Consider the following 10,000-nt stretch of genomic DNA (forward strand, 5'->3'; position numbering starts at 1 on the left):
TCTAACTTATTTTATTTCTAATGAGTGCGAATGGGGTGGGTGATGTTGAGATCAGGAATGGGGGGGGGGGGGGGGGTGGTGGCGGCGTTGATACCGTGACGCAGTGCAGTGATACAAATCAGACTGACGTTACAACCGTGAAATAAAAGTACGACAAATTGGACGGGTGTTCGGTGCGAATTAAAATCTCTTTACTCATATCGAGAGAGCGATGGTTATTCTCCTCTCTCTCTCTCTCTCTCTCTCTCTCTCTCTCTCTCTCTCTCTCTCTCTCTCTCTCTCTCTCATAAAGATCAAATAAACTCAGTTTATTCAAAAACAAACTTTCTCTCTCTCTCTCTCTCTCTCTCTCTCTCTCTCTCTCTCTCTCTCTCTCTCTCTCTCTCTCTCTCTCTCTCCTCCACACAGAAAAAAAACATTCTCTTCCTTACCGGTTAAATTTGATAATTTATTCATTTACCTCTCTCTCTCTCTCTCTCTCTCTCTCTCTCTCTCTCTCTCTCTCTCTGCTCCTCCTCCTGGCCACAAAACATCGGATGGACACTTAAAACCTCTGCTCTGATGAATGTTGCAGGATAATTCTTCAAGGGTACGACCCCATGACGTTCTAGCGGCCCTTGAGCTCTCAGCAGTAGACAGGGGAATAGAGGCTGCTGTTGCTACACAAAATAAAAGAGAACAAGGTTCTCTTTGAGAGAGAGAGAGAGAGAGAGAGAGAGAGAGAGAGAGAGAGAGAGAGAGAGAGAGAGAGAGAAAATGTTACAAGGAATTACAAGGATTTTGGATGTCTCAAAGAATTTCTAGTCCTTCTGCGGGGATTCCGTTGGTTTGTATAGTGCAAATTAGTATAAAAGTTTAGAGAATTTTCATGATCTTGTTTAACCTATTCTTGAATTCGTTTACCTAGTTACTGTTTACTACATCCGCTTGGAGTTTGTTCCATGTATTTGCTATTTTGTATGTAAGAAATTACCACTTTTAGTGGTGTATCTTTTCAATTCCAGAGAGAGAGAGAGAAAAAAAAAATAGTTTTGGAAATATAAACAATGCAAACCTTTTCTTTTGTTAGCGACAGCAAACGAAATGAGTTATTGCTTTTTAGATTTTTAGATATAGGTAGATACATCTTTATTTAAGAGAGAGAGAGAGAGAGAGAGAGAGAGAGAGAGAGAGAGAGAGAGAGAGAGAGAGAGAGAGAGAGAGAGAAAATAATGTTTTAGATATGAGAGGAATAGTGAAGCTTTCCTTTTGAGAAAAAGAGAAATCGAATCCCATCGTAATTAACTTTTACTCATTCGTAAAATAAAGAGGAATTTCTTAGACTGAAAAGATGCGTTCTCAAACCCTTAATATTTCACATATTCACCACAGAAACGAGAAAAGGAGAGAAACTTCTTGAGTAAAAGAGTAATGTTGGATGGACAGCTCTAAGCGAAGCTTTCCTTTTAGAAGAGATAAAAAATGGAAAATCGTTTGTCAACAAAATAGTGCTTGGTCAAGCATTTCATTTTTAAGGAGAGAGAGAGAGAGAGAGAGAGAGAGAGAGAGAGAGAGAGAGAGAGAGCTCTGACAGGACAATCATTTTACCTGAAGCTTATCGGTATTTCAAGGAGTGAAAGAAATATTCGTGTATTCAGACCTGGAAGAGGGTCAACTGGATAGTGATATTCTAAGTTTTTGGATTGTATATATAATAATGAAGAAAAATATCGGACAAAATGTAACAACGGAAATTGGAAGACTTTCTTAAGGGTAAATGCAATTAAGCTCATAATACTGCAAATCATTTCACACACACACGGAATAAAGTGTAGAATTTTAATAATTCTGAGTAAGGATTTGCGTCCTCTGTACCCAGTAATAACAGGAAATGGAGCATTTTAGCATAGTCGCAGCCATATAATATTATGGAATAGATATACACACACGTACACATCCACATAATATTCAGAAAAATAACTGGAGTATACCATAATGCAAAAATTACTTTGAAGTAAGTTTTTATTTTTAGAATTAATGAGATTCAACATCGATGCTTACACCCCTCCAACATATACATACACACAGAATAATCAGGAGATAAGCTATATTTTACTGAAATGCAAAAACAATTATTGTGATGAAATCTAACGTTGATATAATGAAATTTCATAAAAATTAACTTACACTAAGTTGAAAAGTGATAAAACCATTTCCAAAGGTTCTAAAGAAGTCTGCTTATATAGAATTCTAATTTCTAATTCACCAAAACCTGAAAGAGATACCAACGAAACTGCTAAAAAGTCAAAAATAATTCTCAAAAACTCTAATGAAAATTTACAGGAGTGTGCTCCCGAATTTACTGTCACCAAGATATTAGTACCAAAGAAAATGCATTCAGCTTTCATACCTCTAATAAAATTCCACAAGTGCTGGATTCGTTTGCTTCATTCATAATTTTAGAGAAGTGTGGTTTTATACCACATACTTCCAGTTGGTCCAAACTCAGAGCTAACATTTGGGATTTGTGATTGGTAGTTAAACTGTCGTCAATATTTTGTACAAATAGTCTAAGTGAACTTTTGTTTAGCTTAGCTACCAAAGCAATTGACAAACTAACTTAAGTCCTTAGCTGAAATAAAATCAATCATCTAGGTGGATATAAAAGCCATTTTAAAAGCTCTCAAACTGTCCAAATATACTTACAGTGAATTGGTAATCTGATAGACTTCTTTGATGCCCCCAAATTCATTTGAAACTTCACAAGAAACTGATATGTTCTCTGATCTTGTGACATTCTCAATAATCAGCTGCGTAGAGTTGTTCACGGTCACCTGTTCTCCATTTCGAAACCACCTGCCATTAAGGGAAATGTCAGAATTAAATCGAGATACGTCCCAATATATTGGCATCAGATTTCAATTGTTCATTATTTTTCTTGTAATTCAATCATTTCCCTATTTCCTTTCCTCGCTGAGGTATTTTTCCCTGCTGGAGCCCCTGGGCTTATAGCATCCTACTTTTCCAACTAGGGTTGTAGCTTATCTAGTAATAATAATAATAATAATAATAATAATAATAATAATAATAATAATAATAATAATAATAAAATATTACTCATATAATTAGTCACTTCAGAACTTTTGTGATTATGTAACACAACTGAATATTTTTATGCTGAAATAATAACTACTGATATAATTCTAATGACTGGTCATTATAGAATTTTTTCTTCGATTATCTAAAGTAACTTTTTTTTTTTTTTGCTGACATAATGATTACTGAGACTATTCAAATAATTGGTCATTGTACAATTTTTGCGATTATCTAAAGTAACTGACTGATCTTTTCTCTGAAATAATAATTACTGAGATTATTCAAATAATTGGTTATTATGGAATTTTCATAAATATCTAAAACAATCTTTTCACTGAACTATATACGATTGAAAATTAAATTATTTCCAGTTTTCATAATCTTAGAAAATAGTGAGTTTTCGAAGAACTTCGCATTACGTAATACCAAGAAGCTTGATTAAAAGAATCAGCCATGTTGTGCAAAAATTTTCATTGAACATAATTTGCAATATTATGCTTTAATTTTTTCAAAGAAATATGCACAATCTCTAACAGAATTGTGTCATGGGATAAGGTGAATTCCTTAACAGTTTCCAATTGAATGTTATTGGTGTCAAAGTCTTTAATAAAAAAAGACTTGAGTTAGCCTCGCTTATTTAAGAATAATACTATATCGCTTCGAACACAATTGTTTTTTCTTTTGATCTGTTATGCAATATATATATATATATATATATATATATATATATATATATATATATATATATATATATATATATATATATATATATATATATATATATATATGTGTGTGTATGTATGTATGTATGTATATATAATATGTGTGTGTGTTTATGTCACTACATTTCTTCAATTTTGAACATCTTGTTTAGACATTTACCAGAAAATCATATACATTCAAGATTTTTTCAACGACATTGAGAAATCAGACTGGTTATTAGAAAGAGACATACCGTTAGATAATCAAGGTCATTTCTTTACAATGAGATATCAGTCTGCACTAAAACGCGCGCACATAAAATAAAACTTCCAAGATAACTAATGAGACAGATAAGAAATTAGCTTTTTATCAGGGTGCATTCCCGTGGGTTATTTGCGCCCATGAACTAATTTATGACGAGCTTGAAATATCCTGTGCGTGTACGTAGCCTGCAACTAATGTTACACCATTACCACTTCCCGTTAATAAATAATTAGTCTTTCTTTTGTCAACTTACAGGAAGTTATACTACGCTGTTTGAGCCATGATATATTTTGTCAAGTCTCCCATCCACGCCCAGACAAGCAGTCGTCATTTATCCAAGTTGTTGAAAATGATGATTCCGTAAAATGGTATCCATATTGGAAAAGGTCCATTAAGAATCGCATTTTATTGGCAAGCCCCATCTTATAACATTTCATGATAAACATTTTACTTTTAAAACATTTTTTAAATAAGTTAGGGTATATATTTGCTCAAATTTCATATTTCATGCATACCCACCTGATAAATGGCCAACCACTTCCATATCTCTTGTTCTTCTGCATACCTGTTCCTCTCTCTTCTCACCACTTGTACAGACCATCTTTTCCTTTTAGTTCTCAGTTTATTTTTCAGCTACTGTTTCTAGTTTAATCATTCTATGTTACTTATATGTTCTTGTGATAACCTTTGGGTTTCCAGAAGGCTTGATTTCAATGTTATTTTTTTCACCCATAAAATAAATACCTTATTATAACGACCTTTCTGTGCATGTTGAAAGGGTTTGAGTATCGCCATGATCAGCGAACCTTTACTAATGAGGGTCAATCGTAATATCATCCTCCCCAATCATCACTGGCAAGCGTGGTAATGAAAACTGACAAAACCTCAGACATGAATTGACGTGTTTGATGGCCTTTGTCATAATGTGGACTTGAAACGGCTGCTTTTGTTGTTGTTGCAATTTTTTTTAGTATCTACTGTACATTCACACCATTTTACATTTAAATTAGTTTCATCTGTGATCAGACTAAAATTCCCCACCATTACCAACTCAAACTGGCCAAAGTGGTAAGGAAAACTGGCCAAACCCCAGTGACCCAGACCTGAATTGACATGTCCTGCGGTGAACTAGAAACGACATTTGTTGTTGTTGTTATTGTTGTTTCATGCAATTATTAGTATATGATGTACATTTACTCCGATTTACATGTGAATTATTTTCATCTGTGATTATCCAAGGATTTCCAAAATAAATTAGATCTTGATTTTCATTCTTTACCTATAAGTGAGCACGTTAGGATTAGCCCTAGCTGAGCAGCTGAGCGTTGCTGTCTGTCCTTCTCTGTAGCCAGTTAGATCCGTCGTCATGGTGATCTCTGGTTGGTAAATGACCTCCAGTCGTACCTAATAATTGAAATAATAATATCATTAACACTAATGATAATAATAATGATAATAATAATAATAATTTTAATAATCTTAATAACAATAATAATAATTTCCATAATGAAATAATGTAAATAGAAATATTAATAATAATAATAATAATAATAATAATATAATAATAATAATAATAATAATAATAATAATTGTTATTATCTTTATTATAATAATGATTTTAATGATTTTGATAAAAATGTATTCTTGTTATAAATTACTTCAAGCTCTCTGCTGAGTAAGAATTTTGAGAAGTTGATGTACTTTAATAATTATGAATACGAATATTGAAAGAATAAACATTGGGGGTCGAGTAATTGATGGGTTTTTTGTCTCTAATTTTGAAGATTTCAATGGTGATCGTAGCAAAAAGTAACATGATACGAGGTGAGAGTGCGTAGGAGTTCATATATATATATATATATATATATATATATATATATATATATATATATATATATATATATATATATATATATATACATATATATATATATATATATATATATATATATATATATATATATATATATATATAGATATATATATATATAGATATATATATATATATATATATATATATATATATATATATATATCTATATATATATATATATATATATATATATATATATATATATCTATATATATATATATATATATATATATATCTATATCTATCTATATCTATATCTATATCTATATTTATATATATAAATATATATATATATATATATATATATATATATATATATATATATATATATATATATATATATAGATATATATAGATATATATATATATATATATATATATATATATATATATATATATATATATATATATATATATATATATATATACATATATATATGGGATCGAACGCTAGCCCCTTCTAATGACACAATTGGTAGTAATTCATTCAAATCACCCCTAATGAGTCAATATGGATAAATATCAACACAACATCGTGTTCAAATAGAAATAAATTTCTACCTCATACTTGGGATCGAACGCTAGCCCCTTCTAATGAAAGGCCAGGTTGAAACCAACCATGCCACGAAAGGCCATTAAAAGATATCGGAACCTGACGCTAACCAGCTGTCCGAAGATTTACCTGGCGAGACATCAGTCTCTTACCAGCGAGTTATACCCAATATCCCGGCCCACCACGTGACACAATTGGTAGTAATTCATTCAAATTACCCCTAATGAGTCAATATGGATAAATATCAACACAACATCGTGTTCAAATAGAAATAATTTCTACCTCATACTTGGGATCGAACGCTAGCCCCTCCTAATGAAAGGCCAGGTCGAAACCAACCATGCCACGAGAGGCCATTAAAAGATATCGGAACCTGACGCTAACCAGCTGTCCGAGGATTTACCTGGCGAGACATCAGTCTCTTACCAGCGAGTTTTACCCGATATCCCAGCCCACCACGTGACACAATTGGTAGTAATTCAATCAAATTACCCCTAATGAGTCGATATGGATAAATATCAACACAACATCGTGTTAAAATAGAAATAAATTTCTACCTCATACTTGGGATTGAACGCTAGCCCCTTCTAATGAAAGGCCAGGTCGAAACCAACCATGCCACGAGAGGCCATTAAAAGATATCGGAACCTGACGCTAACCAGCTGTCCGAGGATTTACCTGGCGAGACATCAGTCTCTTACCAGCGAGTTTTACCCGAGACATATATATATATATATATATATATATATATATATATATATATATATATATATGAATATATATTATATATTTACTTATATATATATATATATATATATATATATATATATATATATATATATATATATATATATATATATATATATATATATACATATATATATGTACGGGAGTTGCTTTGGCATCCTGTAGAGGACGACATCCCTTCTGCACTGGATCTAGCTCGATGGCGCGGTGTATGATGGGCCCGCCGAGAAGGCTACGGCCCTTGACCCCGAGATGGCCAACTCCCCGACAATGCTCTCGCACCGGGCCGACCCTCATATCATTTTCCAGGGTGAAGGAAGCTAGTGCCGTGGACCAGAGGTCTAACCAAGAAACCGTTTCCCCAGCGGCCCATGCGGCAGCTTCCATGGCTGTTGCCTCCTGGACCTAAAACCAACGGCCCCGCCCGACAGTCTATCCTTAGTGAAGCTGGGGGCCTGGGAAGCCAAGTTTCTTTCTGAAGGTTGATGTCTCTGTGGGGTCCCCTCTGGAGTGTAGAAGTGCCTGTGCTTCACATCCGGAAAGGGTAAAAGCTTCAGTGCACCCTGGTGCCTGTTCGGCCCTTTCGGGTTCTTGGTGGCGGTGATTTTCCTGAGCCACTGTCCGATGTCTGGCGAGAGAGGAGCAACCAAGGAGGGCCTTGCCTCCTGAGGGGCTCCAAACTGGCGTTCCAGACCGGTATCGGGAGTGTTGAACCTGCACCGGAGGGGCTCGGGCAGGTTGTTGAGCGTTCTTGTCAAACCAAACACCCTCCCCTCCGGAGAGACAAAACTTCCTCTACCCCCTCACCCTACTGGTGGTCTCGTGACCCCATCTCCGAAGATCCCTTACTGGTTACGTAAGCCCCACTCGAGGCAACCTTCTGTGGATACGGGGAGCGTGCATCCAAGAGGTTCGATCTCCTTTCCGAGGGAGTTCTGAGTTGCTCCCCTTCTCATTGGCTCCTCTTTGGCACTGGGACAGGGTCCAAAGACCCGGTGTTGTAGGAGGAACATGGTCCTCTGTTCCTCCCAGATGCTTGGTGACTGGGGGAGGATATATGGCACCTTTCAATGGTTAAAAATCCTCCCTAAGGGTCTAGAAAAGCGGATCTGAGGCTCCTCACCCCAGGAAAGGATCACTTAGCAGGGACCTAGACAGCGCTCTGGGGGTGCCTGAAAGGCCTCTTGCTGCCCCGAGGTCAGATCAGCTGTGGGGCGCCACTGAGAAGAGGATAATGCTGCCGCCCGGAGGGCTTAGGGTAAATCTTCTACCCACGGAAGGGCAGAGGAGCCGGTCATTGGGGAAGACAATAGGCTATAAGGCAGGGCTCGGAAGAGGGTTGGCGGCTCTGAAGACCTAGAGGGTCTGAATGTCCTTGCCACACCATCGGCGGAAGAGTGGATTAGGCCACATGGTAACCACGAGGAGTCATGCGCTAAATGAGCTGAGCAACCATGGAGCAAGCGCTCACAGTTAGACATTACTTCCTGTAATGTCTTTTCTGTGGACCTTCCTGGCGAAGGGAAAGTCACAAAGATGGTTACGCTGTTTGTCTTGGAGGGAGAGCGATTCCTGGCCCTCGGGGGCGAAATGCGAGAACCTCTTTCTGACCCAGCGGGGACTTCCTTCGTTACCGAGTGTATAAAGGAGAAAGAAAGGGACCAAAGAAGGACGAGAACCACTGTCCCTCCTCGAGGGCTACTTGTCCAGCTTGGGCTTCTTCTTCTTCTTCATGGCCATCTTGACCCATTGGGCATCGCTTCAACCTATACCCTCATCACACGTGATGTTCCGGGAACATCCACAGCCCCGGCACGAAGTACACAGCCCGTGGGGATCACCCTCCATGTGGGACACGAAAGCTGCACAAAGCTTCCCACTACTACCTGGGTAACAATTTTGCACTCACACAGATTCCATGAGGGGATCGAGAAACACAAGATCTACACAAGAAGCACGCATTAAGCATAGGAAAACACTGATGGATACAAGCGAGACGGAAGGACGTGTGATCGGGAGCATGACCAGAGTTATAATAGTTACTGGCAACCTGGAAGGTCGACTTTAGCATCCCTCTAGGGCATGCTAGGAAAACAAGAGAGGTCAGGGTTGTGCAGGTGAGCAGATGGGGTTCGGGGATATGGCCTTTGGGGAGAAAAACTTTGGTTGAGGAGCTCATGGTTAGAGTAACCTTTTATTATTCGAACGTGGTAAGGATTTGTGTTGAGACACACACACACACACACACACACACACACACATATATATATATATATATATATATATATATATATATATATATATATATATATATATATATATATATCCATATACCAAAGGCACTTCCCCCAATTTTGGGGGGTACCCGACATCAACAAGAACAAAACAAAAAAGGGGACCTCTACTCTCTATGTTCCTCCAGCCTAACCAGGGACTCAGCCGAGTTCAGCTGGTACTGCTAGGGTGCCACAGCCCAACCTCCCACATTTCCACCACAGATGAAGCTTCATACTGCTGAGTCCCCTACTGCTGCTACCTCTGCGATCATCTAAGGCACCGGAGGAAGCAGCAGGGCCTACCGGAACTGCGTCACAATCGCTCGCCATTCATTCCTATTTCTAGCACGCTCTCTTGCCTCTCTCACATCTATCCTCCTATCACCCAGAGCTTTCTTCACACCATCCATCCACCCAAACCTTGGCCTTCCTCTTGTACTTCTCCCATCAACTCTTGCATTCATCACCTTCTTTAGCAGACAGCCATTCTCCATTCTCTCAACATGGCCA

At 37.2% G+C, this 10,000-nt stretch overlaps 1 pseudogene; it reads right to left on the minus strand.

Moving 5' to 3' along the window:
* LOC137627603 (irregular chiasm C-roughest protein-like) overlaps nucleotides 1-10,000 on the minus strand; it is a 95,376-nt pseudogene that overhangs the window by 29,515 nt on the left and 55,861 nt on the right.

This window comes from Palaemon carinicauda, chromosome 35, assembly GCF_036898095.1.
Source record: "Palaemon carinicauda isolate YSFRI2023 chromosome 35, ASM3689809v2, whole genome shotgun sequence".
In the NCBI taxonomy this organism is placed as follows: Eukaryota; Metazoa; Arthropoda; class Malacostraca; order Decapoda; family Palaemonidae; genus Palaemon; species Palaemon carinicauda.